Source organism: Canis lupus, chromosome 24 (assembly GCF_048164855.1).
Source record: "Canis lupus baileyi chromosome 24, mCanLup2.hap1, whole genome shotgun sequence".
NCBI classification, from domain to species: domain Eukaryota; kingdom Metazoa; phylum Chordata; class Mammalia; order Carnivora; family Canidae; genus Canis; species Canis lupus.
In genome coordinates this window covers 33,504,897-33,525,916 of record NC_132861.1, presented here as the reverse complement: position 1 = coordinate 33,525,916, position 21,020 = coordinate 33,504,897, and the positions used below count along the sequence as shown (strand labels likewise).

The following is a 21,020-nucleotide window of genomic DNA, read 5'->3' as shown; positions in this document are numbered from 1 at the left end:
TGCCCTCTCCATATACTTCTCCTTTAGAAGTGTCCTGAATATTTGTGGCTTTCTACTTTTTATTATATATTGTATATAATATTATCAAATTCTAAAAGCAAACAAAGACCTGGGCTTTTAATTGGAATTCATTGTATCTGTAATTCAATTTGGGAAAAGTCATTTTTATAAGAATACGTTTTATCTCTCCATTTATAAGCTTCCTATAACATTTCTCAACTTGCATATATTTTGTTAATGTTATTCCTTGATTCTTAATTTCTCTGAGACTATTATAAATGCTACTTTCTCTTTCTGTTTTCTAGTTATTTGCCACTGTTGTCTAGAAATGCAACTAATTTTTGAATATATGTAAATATATATAAATAAATATGTGTATTTACCAGGCAGCTTTAAGCTCTTCTGTTACTTTAAATAAATTTTCAGTAAATTATTTCAGATTTTCTTTGTAAATGATCACATAATCTATAAATAGTGACATTTTACTTCCTCCTTACAATCCTTGTCACTCTAATTGCTCTTTTGAGTCTTATTACATTGGCTAAGATTACCTATTTAATATTGTTAGAAGTGAGATCAAATTGCTCTTGCTTTTAAAGAAAATAATCAAATTGTGTTTTCAAATTGAGGATAATGTTTGCTTTAGGACATTACAAAAAAATAGCTCTCCTCATCAGGTTAAAGAAGTTCCCTTCTATTTCTCATTTACTAAGAGTTTTTATTATTTATCAATATTACATTTCAACAAATACTTTTTCAGCCTATATCATATGATGATATGATTTTTCTTTTTAAATTTACTAATGTAGTGAATTACATTTAAGGATCTTCTGTTATTAAAACTCTTCTGCTTTAGTGGGATAAATTCTACTTGATTATTATGATAATCTTTTATATACACTGTTGAATTAATTTGCAAATATCTTGCTTAGGATTTTTGAACCTGCATTATTCACTTATTTTCACAAGTGAAATAAGCCAGTAATGTTCCTTTCACAGAATGTATTAATCTAGTTTTGGAATAAGGGTTATGTTGTCCTCATACAATAATATGGGAAATGTTTTTCCTTATTATGCTTTAACTGCTAGAATGAATTTGTGTTAAATTGGGATGATCAATTCCTTGAAAGTTTTGTAGAACTTATCTATAAAATCACCTGAGCCTACTGCTTTTAGGGTGGGGATTTTATTTATTTATTTGTTTGTTAGTTTATTTATTTATTTATTTATTTATTTATTTATTTATTTATTTTTAGAGAGGAGAAAGAGAGTGCAAACAAGGAGGGGCAGAAAGAGAGGGAGAGAATCTTAAGCAGCACAGAACCCTATGCAGAGCTTGAGCTTGATCTCACACCCTGAGAACATGACCTGAGCTGAAGCTAAGAATTGAACGCTTAACCAACTGGGCCATGGAGGCACCCCTATGGTGGGGATTTTTAAACCATCATTTACATTTCTTTAACAAATACAGAATTTTCAAGTTTTTAAATTTTTTTTTGAGTCAATTCTGATATGTTAGATTTTTATGTGTATTTGTTGATTTTATATAAGTTTCAAACTGTCAGCACATAGTTATTTATAGTTTTCTTACTATATGTGGTTATGTAAGATTTTTCCAATTGATAAAATTATTTATTTATATTCTGTTCCTTATTCTCTTGAAAAGTTTTGCTAAAGATTTTCCCAGTGTTTTTAACTGCAAAGGATAAGATTTTGGTTTTCTTGACTCTCCTTGTTTTTTGTTATTGATGTCTATTTCATTCGTTTCTACTATTATTTTATTTATCACTTTCTTAGAGTTTATTCTATTGTTCATTTATGTAACTTATGAAGATGGGCATTTAGGTCATTAATTTTGGAGCTTTCTTCATTTCCAGTGAAATTATCTAAGGTGCTACAACCCTCTTGAAGCAACGCTTTTGATGAATTCCTTTCTTGTTGCAGTTTAATCATCTAACTTTCTTCAAGCCTCATGTCAGATTTTACTTCTTTTGTTCTGCTTCACTCTCCTGCTGATGCTAGTCCACAGCCATGGGTTTGGTTTTACAATTCTATATTATAATTAGATAGAATAGATACAGACTCAGGATAAACTCCAGCTCTGCCACCTTACAGCTATTTGACTTTAATCATAACCATATATATATATTTTTTTTCATCTTAAAAATGGAAAAGACAAAAGCTAACTTTTCAGGTGTTTATGGAATTTAAATATGAGTTAACCTATGTGAAACTATCTGGTATCAGTTTCTGGCATATAGTAAATTAATTAACTTTTTCCCTCCCTCCTACCCTTCCTTCCTTCCTTCCTTCCTTCCTTCCTTCCTTCCTTCCTTCCTTCCTTCCTTCCGTCTCCTTCCTTCTGAGGTGTATAAGATTACAGCGTTAATTTTTCTTCTGATATACATTGAACATCATTTCTACATAAATGTTGCAAAATGTAGAGGAAACAGACTTGGTTAGTTGTCTTCTCTTTTGGTCTTTATTTTTCTCATGTGGATATTCCCCAATCCATTTCCCCCTTAATGGAGAAAATGAGAGCATAGTAGCAGCTGAGTGTTCTGTCCCTACCCACCCCCCTGATCCTTAATAAGTGTTACGAATTTCTTAGTCTTGACTGTGGAGACTTTGTTTGGCTAAATAGTAACCTCCTCGACCAAATCCTCAAACTGCTGAATCTGGATTCCTGATAGGTTAACTCATTTACTTAAGAAGACTTTCCTGTTGAAGGATCACATTTACCATTTTAACTTTATTTTAAGCTCAAAGTTGTTGATTTCCTCTATTAGAACTACCTCTTTCCAAATTGTGTTAAGTCAATGAGAAGAGGTGGTCCTGATCTTTATGTATTAATGTCTTAATATTCTAACATCTCTCTGGAGGAGCTGCCATTGATAGGGGCAATCCATAACCTCCCATAGTGGTGCAATGATTATCTCATGAATTTGCTAGGTGTCAGCAAATATGGGCTATATACTTCACAGTTCCAAATGAAGAAATTTCTTTGATCCTGCTTATTTTTTAACCATATACCCCTCCATGAAGTTCCAATGCCTGACTCTCCTGGTACAAAAAGTATGAGGTTAGACAACTAGAATTAAATATGGATTCATTTATCAGTGGAGAATAACCAAATTAATAATTTAGCAAGGATCAGACAAGATACACCCATCATCATCCACAGGTACTTCTACATCCTCTTGTTCTACTTGCAACATAAGTGGTCAATCAGGAGGCCTTAACACAATTGGAATTGAAATGACACGTCTCTCTAAAGCATTGTGTATTTATACTATGTCAGAAATATCTCCCACAAACTCTGGTGGTGTTTCTTTACCAGTGAAACACATTCAGCTCTTGATGTAAAGTATTAACACCCAAGAATCTTCCACATATTTTTAAAAATCCTAACATTCTACCTATGAAATTTTCAAAAGTTCTAGTAACAATTTGCTGGTGTTCAACAGATACACCAACAAAATGAACCTGAAATTAGACTTGACCTTCCTGGGCAAGCCTTTATTTGCTCATAGAGTTCAAAAATGAGTTGGTATACTCAGTGCCTCAACATATGCTTCATTACAAGTCACAAAGTCACTCTTGTAAAGATGGAGATGGGATGGGGTTCATAAACAAGGCAAGACTGAAAATGTTCAAGTATAATACCTACAGAAATTAAAGCATCAGATCCTGCCCAAATAATGAGCCATACAACTAACTTCAGTAATGACCTAGAGAGGTGCCTGGGTGGCTCAGTTGGTTAAGCCTTTGACTCTTGATCTCACCTCAGGCCTTGATCTCAAGGTCTTGATCTCAGGGTTGTGAGTTCAAGCCCTGCATTAGGCTCCATTAGTGTGAAGCCTGTTTAAAAAATTTTAAAAATGACCTAGTAAATGTTCCTAGTGGAGCAGGATAGCATTCCCCCACCAGTTGCAGCCTAAAAGTACCCACCCTCAGTTCCAAGACCTTTAGAAATATCTTTGTCTTTCTTTCTGTTCACTGATTCTAAATAATGCCAGTTGGGGTTTTGAATTTTCAGGATCTGCTCCATCACACCTTACACCAAAGATTCTTGTACAGAAGTGATTACCAAGATGAGTGAAATTGCCTCATTGCTAGTATTACTACCTAGTCACCATTTTAACCTAACACCTCGGTTTGTGGGGATGTTGTGCTTCCTTCAGTTATTAAGGACAGTCAGAGATCTTGTAAGGAAAGATTGAGCTTTGGGTAAGCTCAATATTCCCTTTTATTCTTTTATTTTTCCAATAACTATGTAACCAAATTCCTAGACTAAATTATATCCATGTGAATACCTTGCTCAGCTTCCATCTTCCTGATTGTAGCCTGATGGACTAAATAGCTTCTTCAAAACCTCTTAAAATTTCTCACTATATTACAGTGTACGGGTATAGCATAATCCATGTAATCAGTGGGGTTAATGAATCCAGCATAGATTATTTACTTCACTTACCATAAAATTATTAATTTAATAACTAGACATTTACACATATCTTCAATGATATTGCTTTTAAAAAAGATTTTATTTGATGGAGAGACTACAAGCAGGGGGAGCAGCAGGCAGATGGAAAGGGAGCAGCAGGCTCCTCATTGAGCAAGGAGCCTGATGATGTGGGACTCAATCTCAGGACCCTGAGATCATGACTTGAACCGAAGGCAGACATTTAAATGACTAAGCCACCCAGACGCCCCTCTTCAATGATATTCTTAAAGCAAATTCCAGTGGGGGAATTATTGATTCAAAGGTTAAAGTTTTTATTAAGTATTGTAAAATTATCCTCTAAAAAGGCAGCATAAATACATAATTTCACTAATAAGGTTTGAAAGTTCCATTTTTCTCTATATGCTTACTAATCCTAGGTATTTTATTAAAAAACAAACAAAAACTATTTCAATGTGAATATCCAAAAGATTGTGTTTTGATGAATTGTCTTTGAAAAAACAGACACATAGATCAGTGGAACAGAATAGAGAACCCAGAAATGAGCACTCAACTCTATGATCAACTGGAAAGACTATCAACTGGAAAAAGGACAATCTCTTCAATAAGTGATGTTGGGAAAATTGATCAACCACGTGCAGAAGAATGAAACTAGATCATTCTCTTACACCATACACAAAGATAAACTCAAAATGCTTGAAAGATCTAAATGTGAGACAAGAATCCATCAAAATCCTAGAGGAGAACATAGGCAGCAACCTTCTTTGACCTTGGCTACGGCAACTTCTTGCAAGATACATCTGTGAAGGCCAGGGAAACAGAAGCGAAAATGAACTATTGGGTCTTAGTTAAGATAAGGTTTCTGCACAGAGAAAGAAACTGTCCACAAAACTAAAAGACAACCTGCAGAATGGGAGAAGATATTTGCAAATGACCTATCAGAAAAGGGCTAGTATCTAAGATCTATAAAGAACTTATCAAACTCAACACCCAAGAAACAAAGAATCCAATCATGAAGTGGGCAGAAGAAATGAACATAAATTTCTCCAAAGAAGACATACACATGGCCAACAGCACATGAGAAAATGCTCTGCATCACTTGCCATCAGATAAATACAAATCAAAACGACAATGAGATACCACCTAACACCAGTGAGAATGGTAAAAATTAACAACTCAGAAAACAACAAATGTTGCAGAGGCTGTGGAGCAAAGGGAACCCTCTTGCACTGTTGGTGGAAATGCAAACTGGTGCAGCCACTCTGAAAAACAGTATGGAGGTTCCTCAAGAAGTTAAAAATAGAACTACCCTACAACCCAGCAATTGCACTGCTGGGTATTTACCCCGAAGATACTGATGTAGTGAAATGATGGGACACCTGCACCCCAATGTTCATAACAGCAATGTCCACAATAGCCAAACTGTGGAAGGAGCCACAATGCCCTTTGACAGATGAATGGGAAAAGAAGATGTGATATATACACATGTGATGTGATATATATATATATATATATATATGATATATACAATGGAATATTGCTCAGCTATCAGAAAAGACGAATACCCACCATTTGCTTCGATGTGGATGGAACTGGAGGGCATTGTGCTGAGTGAAATAAGTCAATTGGAGAAGGACAATCTCATATGGTTTCACTCATACGTGAAATATAAGAAAGAGTGAAAGGTATTATAAGGGAAAGGAGTGGAACTGAGTGGGAAAAATTAGAGAGGAACACATACCATGAGAGATTCTTGACTCTGGGAAACAAACAAAAGGTTGAGGAAGAGGAAGTGGGGGTGGAGATGGGGTAACTGGTTGATGGGCACCCAGGAAGCCACTTGATGGGGTGAGCACTGGGTGTTATACCGTATGTTGGAAAATTGAATTTAAATTTAAAAAATGAAACAAAAGAAAATGTGTGACTTTGCACACACATAACATTTCCCCATAGGAGTCTTACAAAAGGCCTTTCTTTTAAATGGAATTGTCCCCTTAAAATTTGTTTGTGTAGCTACTTTACATTTCTTCTTAATTCTATTCCTTAATATTTTATGATTCTCTTCCTATTCTGGATGGAATTTATTTTTCTTTAATAAAAAGTTCGGGATCCGAACTTTGGTGGCTCAGCGGTTTAGCACCTGCCTTCGGCCTAGGGCATGATCCTGGAGTCCCGAGATCGAGTCCCACATCAGGCTCCCGGTGCATGGAGCCTGCTTCTCCCTCCGCCTGTGTCTCTGCCTCTCTCTCTCTCTCTGTGACTATCATAAATAAATAAAAATTAAAAAAAAATAAAAATGAACAGTCTAGGGCCACTTGGCTGGCTTGGTTGATAGAACAGGTGGCTCTTGATCTCAGGGTTGTGAGTTTGAGCCCCACATTGGGTGTAGAGATTACTTAAAAATAAAATCTTTACAAAAAATAAACTATACTCTCTATGCATTTTGAAGGCACACATGTGTAACTACCATCACAGTCAAGATACAAGAACAGTTCAAAGAAGCCCCCAAATTACTTTGTGACTGAGAGTCAACTTCCCAGTCTTTGGCAACCACAGATCTGTTTTCTATCACTACAGTTCTGCCTTTATTAAATGTCATATAAGTGTAATTGTATGGTAAGTAGATTTTTGATCGTGAGGCTTCTTTCAGATTCATCCATGTTGTTGGTTGTATCATCATTAGTTCTTACCTTTTTATTGGAGAGTAGAATTCCAGTGTTTGGATACACTATAGCTATTTTTATCCAGCTGAAGGGCATTTGGGTTGTTTTCCATTTCCTCTCAATTTGTTGCTTGTCTTTTCATTGCCTCAAGAGTGCCTTTCAAAGAATAAAAGTGTTAATTTCTATGAAGTCCAGTTTATCAATATTTAATTCTTGGACTGTGCTTTTGGTGTCATAGCTAATGAATCTTTGCCTAACTCAAAATCACAAAGATTTTTCTCCTGTATTTTGTTCTAGAAGTTTTATAGTTTGATGTTTTACATTTAAGAATGTTAGTTTTTGAAGTTAATGTTTGTGTATGATATAAATTATGAGTTGAGGTTCATTTTCTACTTACAGTTTTCTAATTCCACCATCTTTTGCTAAAAAGAGGATCCTTTCTTCATTGGCTTGTCTTTTCAACTTTGTTAAAAATCAACTATACATGTGTGTTGGAGGGTGACTATTTCAGGATTCTATTCTGTTCTATTTACATGTTTGAGCTTTTTTTTTCACTAATAACACACTGTGCTAAATTTTGCAGCTTTATAGTAATTCTTGAAAACCAATAGTTTGAGTCTTCAAACTTTTTTTTTTTTTTTCAAAATGATTTTGGCTATTTTAGTTTCTTTTCCTCACTAATTTTAGCTTGTCAACTTTGAAAAACATCTTTCTGGAATTTTAACTAAGATTGCATTGTCTACAGATTAATTTGAAAGAACTAACATGTTAACAATGTTGAGACTTTCAATCCATGAACAATGGCATGTGTCTTTATTAATTTAGGTCTTTGTTTATTTCTTTCATCAGTTCAAGAGTAAAACATTTATTAATGTTGTTCAAATCTTCTTTCTCCTTACTGTTTCCTATCAAGTTGTTCTTTCAGTTACTGATAGAGCAAAGTAGAAGTCTCCAACACTTATGGATTTGCCTATTTTTTTCCTTTCAGTCCTACAAGTTTTGGTTTCAAGTATTATGAAGCTCTGTTTTGATGCATACACAATTATAATTGCATATTGATGAATTTACTCCTTTATCTTTATGCAATGTCTTCTTTATTCTAGATAATATTCCTTGTTATAAAGTCTACTTTGTCTAAAATTATTATTGTTAGCATGTTTTAAAATAGAATTTTGTAATATAATTTTTTCTTTCATTTAATGTCTGTATATTTAAAGGGTATTTCTTGTAGAAACCATATAGTTGGATCTTACTTTTTAAAAAGATGCAATTTGACAATCTCTATGTTTTAATTGATGTGATCAGGCTGTTTAAATTTAATGTAAATATTTATATGTTTGGATTAAAATCTAGGACCTTTCTAATTGTTTCCCCCTATAGACAGCCAATTTTCTTTTGAGCAATTAAAAATAAGAAAATGTCTTTTATATTTTACTGTTATTTTACTTATTTCTGGAGACAGACTTTTCTTTGTTCAGAAAAAAAGTTTTTTTTTTTACTTTCTTTTTTGTTGTTTTCCTTTAATATTTTATTTTAGGATGGGTCTTTTCATGACTATTCTTGCAATTTTTGTTCGTTTGAATAAGTCTTTATTTGTCTTTATTTCTCTTGTATTTATTTCTCTTGTATTTATGAAGATATTTCCACTGGCTATAGAATTCTGGGTTGACAGGTTTTAATTTCTTGCAGCACTTTAAATATGTTTTTCCATTGTTTACTGGCTTGCATATTTTCTGACAAGAAGTTTGCTGTAATTCTTACCTTTGTGTAAGTATGTAATGTCTTTTTTCACAGCTGTTATAATTTTCTCTTTAAATTTGTTTACAGCAATTTGAATATAATCTGTCTTTAGAGAATGAGGGGGAATTTTTTCTGAGTTTCTTGGTCTGTGATAGATATCACTTATTATTCTTGAATGATTCTTGCCCATTGTCTTTTAAATATTTTTTTCCTGCCAATTCTTCTGGAATCAAAAATCCAAATTTTTTGATGTTGTCCCAATAGTTATTTGATCACCTCTTCTGAGCCCCCCCCCCCCACTTTTCTTCTTTTCAATTGTATTTTTCTTCTATATTTCAGCTTGGGTAATTTCTACTAACCTATATTCAACGTCACTTATTCATTTCTCATCTGTATTGAGTCAGCTAATGAATTTATCAAAGGCATCGTTCATCTCTATTACTCTGTGTGTGTAAATTTGTTTTACTTCTAGCACTTACATTTGACTCTTATATTTGCATCTTCCAGCTGCAATTCCCTATCTGTTCATTTACGTTGTTCCTCTTTTCCATGGGAATCTTTAACATATTAATTATAGTTATTTTTAATTCCTTATCTGATAGTTTTGACAACTGGTCATATTTGAATCTGATTCTATTGATTGCTTTATGTCTCTTTAAGGTCGTTTTTCATGTTTGGAACAGTAAAGTCTGAGACAAAGAGTATTTGTGTCTGGAAATAAGCATAATCTTCTAGATTTTTAGTGGTGGGTCTGTGCCATTTTAAACAAACTGAGCTAGTTCTTCATTTTGTCATTGTTAACTTCAGTGCATCAAAGCTTTACATTCTTCTAGTATTGCTTTATGTTCAGGATGGAAGCTGGTTTGTCAGAGTTTTTTTTTTTTTTTTTCTCAGTGTCTCTGTTGTACCCTTATCCTCAAACTTTCTTTGTGTGCCTGTGCCTCAGGAAAACAAAACAAAACAAAAACAAAAAAAAACTTTCTCCTTTCTTCTTGCATTTGTATTAGTTTCTTAGGACTGTGAAAATAATAAAATATCAAGCTGTATGGCTTAAAACTATGGAAATTTATTTTCTCACAGTTTCAGAGGCTAGAAATGTGAGATCATTTTGTCAGCAGTTTTAGTTCCTTCTTAGTGCTTTGAAGGATGATCTGTCCTATGCATATCTCTTAATTTCTGATGGCTTACTGGCAATCCTTGGTATTTGCTGGCTTATAGATACAAAACTCCAGCCACTGCTTCCATTTTCACATGGTGTTCTCTATGTTTCTTTCTGTGTCCATATTATCTTCCTCTTAGAAGGATACCAGTCATAGATTAAGGTCCCACCCTACCCCAAAATGACTTCATCTTATCTAATAATAATATATAATACTGTTACTAGTATTATCATATCATATCAGTGCAATATAATACTACATTACCATATAGTACCGTATAATATGCACTATACTATACTAATTTAATACCAGTACTAATGGCTAAAACATCTTAACATAATAAGAGGTTACATCTGCAGTAACCTTATTTCCAAACAGTACTGGTGGGTTAAGGTTTAAAGATATCTTTTGGGGGGACATAATTCAACTCATAACACCAAGGGTATTCTGCTCTTACTAGTTATTTGGTATTTTCTAACCTGGTTTGGGGTGGGATGTGCATTTTTCTGAACAAACCTCTGTCTTATAGAGAGGTCCTGTGATCTTGAGTGTCAGAGATCAAGCTTTCTCAGTGATCAGTGCCCTTCTCCAGTGGTAGGAGACCTCTTAGGGTCTCCTGCCCCATCCCAGGGATGGAGGGCTTTTCTTTTACTTTTCTCTCAGTACAGTGGGTTTTTAGTTGGGTTCTCAAAGTAACATGGTATGCTACCCAACCTCTAAACACTTAAGGCATTTGTTCTTTGGAAAAAAGTGTCCAGAAAGGGACATCTGCCTTTTCTGTAATGTACCCACTATCCTCCTCCAGTTATAAATCAATGAAGGAGGCTTTCTCCAATCTCCTACCCTGCCTGCAATCTTTTGCATATAAGCCCTGAGGTAATATAAGGAGAAAAATATGGTACTCAAGCAGACTTCTCTTTTATCTAAAGCACATGGTAGTGTAGCCTTTCTTGATATTCTACACTCAGACTTTAGCAATTCATTAAAAAATTTGAGCTGAATTTCTTCTTATCCTATTATATGGTGATACTGGATTTTCCCTGTGTTCTACCAAAGGTGAACCAGTAGTCATGACCTTTTCTCCTTAAAAGTGTTTGTATTTCCTTCAACTTTAGGCTGGTTGGTTGCTCTGTGACCTCACCAGTCTGATGGCTTCAAGAAAAGTTGCAATTTTGGGCATTATCCTGTTTTTTTTTTCCTCTCTCTTGGTTTTAGAGTTTTAAATGCCACACTTTCAAAAAAGAACACAGGCCAAGTTTCAACAAACATGAAAAAAGTCTTTACCATGAAAAAGAGATCAATGAACAAAGACAAAAAAAAGGAACTCAGAGGGTAAGACAATATAGGAACCAGAAGAAAACTTCAGAACAAAATAAAAGCAATATCCTTAACAAAAGATTATAAGTTGCATCCACAGAATGGAAATATATGTATGTGTGTGTGTGTGTGTGTGTGTGTATGCTTGTTATGAATATATATATATAAAATATATAAAAATATATATAAATATATATATAAAACATTTAGAAAAAAACATAACTCTTGATCATAAACATATTAAAAAATGATAGTGGAAAAATAACATTGGTAAAAAGGTAGGAAGGTAATTAATAGTAAGGAAATCTCCCAAAAAGATATAAAAAAGATAGAAAATGAAAAACAGAAGATGTTGGATAATCAATATAAGGTGTCCAATATTTGATTAATAAAAGTATCAGAAAGAGAGAAAAAGGAACATATAAGAGAAGAACTTGGGAAGATGGCAGAGTAAGAGGACCCTGAGCTGACCCCATCCCATCTGTTCAACTAGATATTGTCTACATCTAAGTCAATAAACCAGAGAGAGATCCAAAGCCTTGCAGAACAAATTCCATAACTAAATATAGAAAAGAAGTTGCAGCTGAAAAGTTGGGAAGGTTGGAAAGGCAGAGGGAGGCTGTCCACAGGAGGGAAGGAGCTGTATGTGTGGAAAGAGCAGAGAAATGGGCCCTTGCATTAGGGAGCTCACAGAGGAAGACTAATCCCTACAAAATTTGGCTTTAAAAACCAGAGGGAGTGAATTCTGTGTTTATAAAATCAGTGGTACTTGGAGCCTGGAGCTTGAATAGTGTACTACCCCAGCACTGGGCAAGCCAGGAGGGTGAGTGGTAGCTCAACCATCACCCTTAAAGAGACTGCAGCATGCTTGGAGAGGCAACATAAAAGTGTCAGTTTACACAACACCTGGGGTAAATAGGAGACATAACTATTCATATGATTTGGGAACCCTTTGGAGGACTTCTCTGAAAATGAGGGAGCTGACAGGTGCCATTTCCTTCCCCATTCCCCATCATAAACACAGAGCTACCTGTAGGAGGTGGACTGCATTGATACCCGCTACCTAACCCACTAGTGGTGAGCCATGCCCATAAGTTCTACTGAGGACTAGTTGACTCTAAGTCTGCTAGCCTTGGCCCTGGGCTCAAGGCAAATTTTGTTAAAGCTGTGCATACACCCCAACCAGATACCAGGTGCATAGCTGGAATCATGTGCTAGGCCCAGCCTTGCTCAGCGTCATGCTCCTGGAAGCCACATCTTACAGCTCCTAGCTCCTGCAGAGCTTTGAGGGATCTGGCATAGGACTAGTGGCACAGTGCAAGTTTTGCTCATATTGCCACCCATTCCCAAGTTCCCAGAAGAAGAAGAGAGAGCAAAGGGATCAGAAAATTTATTTGAAGGAATAATAGCTGAAAACTTCCTTAATCTGGGGAAGGAAATATATCCAGTTCCAGGAGGCATAGAGGATCCCCAATCAAAGCAGATCCACACCAAGACATGTTGCAATTAAATTTGCAAAATATAGTGATAAAGAAAAAAAATTTAAAAGCAAGACAAAAGAAGTAAATAACTTACAAGGGAGATTTTTCAGCAGAAACTTTCCAAGCCAGAAGGGAGTGGCATGATAAATTCAAAGTGCTGAATGAAAAAAAATCTACAGCCAAGAATACTCCATCTAGCAAGGCTATCATTCAGACTAGAAGGAAAGATAAAGAGTTTCCCAGACAAACACTAAAGGAGTTCATGACCATTAAAACCAACTCTGCAAGAACTATTAAAAGGGACTTTTTGAGTAGAAAAGAGAGACTAAAAGTGACAGTATAGAGGAAGGAAACACAAAAGGAGTAAAAATGAATATTTCTTTAAGCAATCAAAGAACTCACACAAAAAGATATAAAATATAACAACATATAACTAAATATGGGAAGGAAGGGAGAAAAGAATGCATTCAACTTTAAATGACCATTAACTTAATATAGACCACTATATACAGAAGAGGTTATATAAAAACTTAATGGTAGCCATATATCAAAAACCACTAATAAATATGCAAAAAATATAGAGAAAATAATTCAAATAGATTACTAAAGAAAATCATCAAACCATGAAAGAAAGGATCACAGAAGATCTTCAGAAACAACCCCCCCAAAAAAAGAAACAACCCCAAATGATAAATAAAATGGTAATAAATACATATCAATAATTACTTTGAGTGTAAATAGATTAAGTGCTCCAACCAAAAGACAGAATAGGGAATCCCTGGATGGCTCAGTGGTTTAGTGCCTGCCTTCAGCCCAGGGCGTGGTCCTGGAGACCCGGGATCAAGTTCGGCATGGGGCTCCCCTCCCTGCGTGGAGCCTGCTTCTCTCTCTGCCTGTGTCTCTGCCTCTCTCTCTCTGTGTCTTATGAATAAATAAATAAAATATTTTTAAAAAAAAGAATAGATAAAAACAAGACCAATCTACATGTTGTCTACAAGAGACCTATTTAAGACCTAAAAATACCTGCAGATTGAAATGAGAAGATGAAGAAACATCTATCATGCAAATGGATGTCCAAAGAAAGCCAGAGTAGCAATTCTTATATGCAATAAAATAGACCATTAAACAAAGACTGTAACAAGATACAAAAAAGGACACTATATAATAATAAAGGTATAACAACTGTGAATTTTTATGAGCTACATGGGAGCACCCAGATACATAAAACAATTAATAATAAGCCTAAAGGAATTAATCAAAATAATACAATAATAGTAGAGGACTTTAACACCTCACTTACATCAGTGAACAGATCATCTAAGGAGAATATCAACAAGGAAACAATAGCATTGAGTGACACACGGTAACAGATGGACTTAACATATATTCAGAACATTCTATCCTAGAATAGCAGAATACACATTCTTTTAAATGCACACAGAACATTCTCCAGAATAGATCACATATTAGCCCACAAAATAAGCCCCATTAAATTCATGGAGGTTAAATAACACGCTACTAAACAATGACTAGGTCAGCCAGGAAATAAAAGAAGAAATAAAAAAGTACACAGAAACAAATGAAAATGAAAACACAACAGTCCAAAACCTCTGGGATGCAACAAAAGCAGTTCTAAGAGGAAAATTTATAGCAATACAGGCCTATCTCAAGAAGCATTGTTATGTATAAGAGATAAAATTAGTTAAGGCATGGAAAGTACTTAGTGCATGGAAAACAGAAAGCAACTAATAAATGCTGGCTACTGTTATGTTTCAGCAGTAGCACTGTTGTAGTCTACTTAGTACAGCTTTATATTGTATTAATACATGCTGGAGGAATTAGGTCTCATTTCTCTTCTAATTTTCCCCCTAAATTTTATGAGGGTTTTTTCTTCTAAATAAATTCAAGAATCATTTTATCTTCTCCACACAAAATACATTTTATCTCTGAATTTGTTCAAGTCTTTTGTCCATGCACAGAGACTATGGTTTTGATTTCTTTATCAAAGTCTACACACTCCTGATTCAGTTCATTCCTAGGTATCATGAGTATATCTCTACATCTTCATCTCTCTTTCTCTCGTACTCTTATCCTTTTTTTTTTTAAGATTTTATTTATTCATGAGAGACACAGAGAGATAGACAGAGACACAGGCAGAGGGAGAAGGAGGCTCCATGCAGGGAACCTGCCATGGGACTGGATCCCGGGACTCCAGGATCACGCCCTGGGCCAAAGGCAGGGGCTAAACTGCTGAGCCACCCAGAGATCCCCTTGTACTCTTATTCTTGCTCTGGGTCTTGTTCTATTTTATGCTCTATTGTGCAAGAGATCTTCTTTCCTTACATTTTTGTTATATCTCTTTGTATATGGAAACAATATGGATTTTTGGAATCTTATTTTTTAGCCTGTCACCTTTCTGAACTTTTTTTCAATATTAGTATTTCAGTTGATACTCTTGTGCTTTCCCCATTATACAATTATAGTATCTACAAATTATATTTTCTCTCCTTTTCCAACATATAAGATTAACTTATTTTTTCTTTTTCTTGATTTGCTTTCTCTTTTTATTTTATAATATATATACTTATATTATATGAAAGCTGATCTTCTATTGTTCCTTTGATCTTGTTTTGTGCTTTTGCATTGTCTCCTTTATTTTCTGTCTTTTCACTTATTTTGTTTTGTTTTGTTTTTAGTCTTCCAATGTTGTAGTTTGATGTATATCCCACTTTTATTCAAGTAGTAATAATAATAGCAATGATAACTCTATTACTATTATTATAATAGCCATTTATTAAAAACTTGCATGCACCAGGCAATGTGTTTGGCACTTTACAATTTTCAATAATACTAAAATTATCACTAACAACATCAACAAAATGCTAACAGTTGCTATCAGTATTGTACATTTCCTATATGCTAGACATGTTTTAAACACTTTACATGCACTGATTCCTTTTATTTTGACAAAACTCTGAAATAGTTGCTACTATTATTCTGGCAAAATCCTATGAGGCACATATAATTATCTCCACTTTACAAATAAGAAAATGAGATTTTTGCATATGACACCAGCACCAAACAATAATCTATGGTCTGTCATACTTACTTTTAAGGTCTTCAAAAACATTTTACTGGTTTTATGTTGTTTCTGAATCCTATCAGTGCTCCTCCTCTTCCACATCCTCCTCTTCCATATTTCACATCTGTGGTCACTTTTCTTCTTTCCCCTCTGTCACAGGCAGTTCCATTCTACATTTCTTTCTCTTTTCTGTCTTCAAAGACCTTAGTAAATGTATATTAGAAAGGAAAGAAAAAAGAAAAGAAAAAAAAGGAAAAGTGAGGAAAGAAATCCTTTACAAGACCGTGGTTTCAGGTTATTTCCAGTAACAATCTTCTTTCTTATTCCAGGATCAGACCGCCTTACTCCTGCAAGGGCCCTGGAGGCAGGCAGCAGAGATGACATATACTCAGCATCTCGGGTGTGATGGTTCCTGTGAGGGTGACTCCTTCTGGGTTCAGGTGCCTGAGAGGAGCCACAGATGGTACAGGCCATTACTCACTACCCTAAGGCAGCACAGCCAGTCCCCCATTGTTCAGGATATAACAAAGTACTTAGATCAAGCCAGTGACAAAGCCATTCTCTCTGAGCACTAATTAGCCTCTGAGTAATTTCTAATCTAACTCCAATTTCAACCATATGTATATACAGATGCAGTTTGCTTTACACTTCTTGTCTTCCTTTTCTCATCATTCTTGGATCCTCTTGCCACCCCCTCCCCCATTCCTGCATCTTTTTCATTCTGTTCATCAATTTCCTTTCCTGAGATGTTTTAACATTTAACTTGGGACTTGAAGGTTGACAATGTTTGGGATCCTACGTATTCTCCTACACAACTGTGTGGGGCTCTCAGGAACTGATCACTAAAGTTAGTATAAGTTAAACTCAGAATTCCTTTCTTTCCAGAATGACAATATACAAGTATAGATGTAACTAAAGCAGCCTGCTGATACTGCTATATTATTATTATTAATAATTTCTTATATTTTTCTTTATTTTATTTTTAAAATATTTTCTTTAGTTACCTATAAGAAGACCATTGTTACTTTGTTACTTTGCATACTTTTTTTTTTTTAATCAATCAAAGCATACCCTAGGTTCTCAGAGAGGCCTTTCCCCACATTTGTTCCTATTCTTTAAATATCAGAAGACTTTTTGGGTCACAGATTTTTTTTTGGGTGACTGAATTTATCTTTTTATTAGGCATTAGCTAGGACTTATTTGTTGCAGCTTTACTTTGGAAATGTGTGGTTCTTTTTCTCCATTCATGGGTTGATTCATTTTTTCCTTTCCTTTTTTTCCCCTTCATTGTCATGAATCTGTTTTTCAAATTTCATGACACTACTAACATGACATTACTAACCACACCCTCCATTCTCTGTCCAATTGACATGAATTCCAAGAAGACAGTGGCATTCTCCTTTGGTTCTCCTTGCTTCTACATCCATAGTTAATTTATCTTAATTAGGGCCAGCATGGTCACATTAACACTTCCAGGAGACTGCCTGGCACCATGGAAAGTGATGGCTTTGGAAACAGGTAAGCCAAGATTAAAATCTTGGCTCTACATCTTCCTATGTATCTTTGAGAAATTAGTTTACCTAAGCCTTAGCCTCCTGATGTTTACAAATGGAGAGAATCCTATTTTGTAATATTACTGTGAGCATTTAGAGGTCATTATGTAAATTACCTGGCATATGATAGGATGAAAATAACTTTTATTTAGAATCAGTCAGTCAGATGTAGGATTCAGATCCCACTTCAGCGCAGGAAATCAGATTCCTACTTCCCAGGAATTTTTAAAGGGTTGTTTACTTAATCACTTTTTGAGCTTCAATTTCCTTATCTGTAAAATGAGAACAAAATTCCCAATGTTGTAAGATTCTAGGAAGACCATACTATCTGAAAGAGTATAAGACCGTTGCACATACTCTCCAGAAATTTTCCTTCTCTTTTACCTTCTGGATGAAGTCACACTCTGTTGGGCATGTCTGAACTTTACAAGATGCGTTCTTTTTGTTGTTTTTGTTTTGCTGTTTTTACAAAATGAAACCCCCAGTAAGTATTACACTGGTTTCAAGGCTTTACTTTGGCTCAATACATTGCTTGTTTTGACATCTCAGGAAGGCAGCATGCATTTTCTCTTTCTGATCAACAGAAATATGTTTTCATGAAGATATTACTTTTGATTTTCTCTCTTAACAAGTGTGTACAACTTTTAGCCCCAGGGTACCATTTGAATAAAAAGAAAGAAAAGAGAAAGAGAAAACCCACAGTTTACTGAAGTGATAATTTCAGATAGTATGTGTGCTGCTGAAGCAAGCACTATGATAATTTCAGATAGTATGAAAAAGAAAAGAGATGTAGAATATCCCACTTGAGTATCTTGATGAACTCATTTTTCACAGTTAACTGAAAAAAAAACTCATTCATTTTTTTCAAGGATTTGGAAAATGCCAAAGAAGAAGGAACCAATAAAATAGGAGAAATAGTACTCTCACCAGAATACAAACAAAGACTCTTTGCTTCTCACAGGATTGCGAAAAAGACATGCCCTGAAAATGCAGAATGTTTCCCATCCTTTATAATTCCAAAGGAATAGTTCCATCTCTGATGAACTGGAGGATGTAGGCTTTGAAATCTGACATGCCCTAATTTTAATCCAAGCTCTGTCACTTACCATTGGCAATGCATTTAACCTCAGCAAATTTTCATTTCCTTAGGTGGAAATGAAACAAAATGAACAAAATGGAAATGAAACAAAAAATGGACAGCCTAGTTCTTCCCTCATATTGTTTTTAGTAGGTACAAATGACATAATTGAGGCACGCAGAAGCAATTAGCACAATGCCTTGTATAGAATAGATAATAAATGTTAGTGGTCCTTATATTTTTACTGTAGGTCTATCCAATAGTGTGAACTTGATAATCATAGATGATTGATACAAGTAAATAATGGGACCTGTTGAAAGAATGTATCAGTGGAATTTATCTCATTTTCATTAGTATAAATCAATTTAAAGAAGCATCTGCTCTTGAGAGACAGAAACAATTGAATTGTTTTTATACTTGGTATAACTTTTTAAATTTTGATGAGAAACATAAGAATCCCACCTGTTTTATGATGATTAATTACATCAGTTTTGATAAATATAAATGCTATCATTTGTTGACTTAGTATGAACAAGGTGCTTGCCTTTAGGGAAGGGAATATATATCTTACAGGTAATAAAACTAAGCTCAAAATGGAGAGATCTCCTCAAGTTTAAACAAGTAATGAGGAGAAGAGTCAGAATTTGAACTTGGGTCCTCTCCATGTTTGACATTTTGTACCATTTGGCGACAGAATAGACCCTTGTACACAAACATGGACATTATTTAGTTCATAATATAACTAAATCCTTGATAATTTTTTTTTAAAAAATCTTATTTTCATATATTTTTTAGGAAAACATAAACAATCTAGAGGTATGATAATTTCATTTTTGTCCATTTTTGGTGTCTGACTATATTTTATTGAATTTATCTAGATAAGTGACTAGAAAGTCCTACCAATGGTTATATGATATCATCTTACTAGCAAATGAGAGCAGTTTATGGCTGAGGTGGCAATACCACATATTTAATGACAAGTCAGGGAAGTAAAAGATACCTTTCTTTTCTTTTAGAGTTTTGAAACTTTTGGGAGGAATTGAACCAACATTCAAAACGTAGTTACGATGTGACAGGAATTATAGGTAGGGGCATAAAATGCTTTTGCTCATATAATGATCTGAACAATAAGCCAGACAAACATTATCATCTCTATTTTATGATTAAAAAGGAAGGCTTTGAAGTATAGCTAGGTTTTGAGCCCTGGAAAATGTACTTACATTGAGAAGCTCATTCCATAATGATGTTAACAAATGAAGTATTAGAGTTCTTTCCCCTACTTTTCTATTTACCTTGACAAGGAAAGCATTCATCACTTTTCCCAATGGTGCCTTGGCTCATCCCAGGGTCAGGATATCTTTCAACTAATTGACATACAGTTTGAGAAGCATACATGACTGGACCATCTTCAACAGACCCCTCAGTCTATAAACTCAGAAGGGTGGGGTCTAGGAGGACACATGGATGAGGATAATGTAAAATGATGTGATGTTGTGAAAATTTAGATTTGGAAATGATTTTTAATCAAGTTCAGTCAGGGGAGCCTCTCTCCAGGTGTAACCAAGATGTAATCAATAACTGACATTTCTAGCCCTCTTGTCTCCCGTGTGATTTTATTGAACACAAGTTTAATTGATCTGAAAAAGAAACTTACTTGTTTGGAAAGTTGTGTGCACTGCCAGCAAAATAAAATTTCCTCAGTTCTTGCCATGTATGGGGTTTACTTGGATTGTTTTACATGGTAAAACAAACAGAGTAGAAAGTTGTCAGGTCACTAGGCTGCAAAGGCTTGAGAAATAACAACCTATGAAGTCACTTCGACAATGAGAGAAACTGTAAAATGTGGTAAGGATTTCCTGTCATTGGGCTTGTTCATTCCAGAAATTGAATTGGATTGGTTACCATGGAAGAACTCCATTGCAACCATGCCCAAGGGACAAAGTGATACAAAGGTGTCAAACTTATATAAAATGTAACTCCCTTGACATTGTATAGCCCTTGAGGATTCTACCTCAAGGTTGTGGACTGAAAATAATTAGTCAAGGAAAATTTCATTTATTTGTAAATTCAGATTATGCACTTTGCTCCTACATGCCTTAGTTTCCTCACCTATAAAATAAAAATAAGCCCTACACTGCTGGAATGGTGCAAAGACTTCTGGATCTAAGCAACTCAAGGAAATGTAAGTTAGGCTTTCCCATTGATCAAATTCTTCTCTTGTACAGGGAACATCTTGGTGTCCTGAGAAATCTTTTGCAAACTTCACATTTCTCATACGTACAATAAGAAGGTTGAGCTAGATTGTCTAAAAGTCCTTCCCCAAACAACGATGCCAAATACTTGTACTTCCACCAACATCCTTGGAAAAATGCATCCTTGCAATAGCAAAAGATTTCAGAGAGCTGCTTTAGAAGGCAGTGATTTTACAGAAACACATTGAGTTAGAAGACCTGCACTTGAGTCTCACTGGCCACATCCTTGCCA

General features: G+C 34.8%; 1 long non-coding RNA gene across 1 annotated transcript in view; it reads left to right on the top strand.

Annotated features, from left to right (window-relative positions):
* Nucleotides 1-16,721, top strand: part of LOC140616487 (uncharacterized) — a 36,925-nt gene extending 20,204 nt beyond the window's left edge. Inside the window, exon 6 of the long non-coding RNA XR_012016958.1 lies at nucleotides 16,235-16,721. This is a non-coding gene — a long non-coding RNA (uncharacterized lncRNA). The remainder of the gene's footprint in view (nucleotides 1-16,234) is intronic.
* The last annotated feature ends 4,299 nt before the right edge of the window (nucleotides 16,722-21,020 follow it).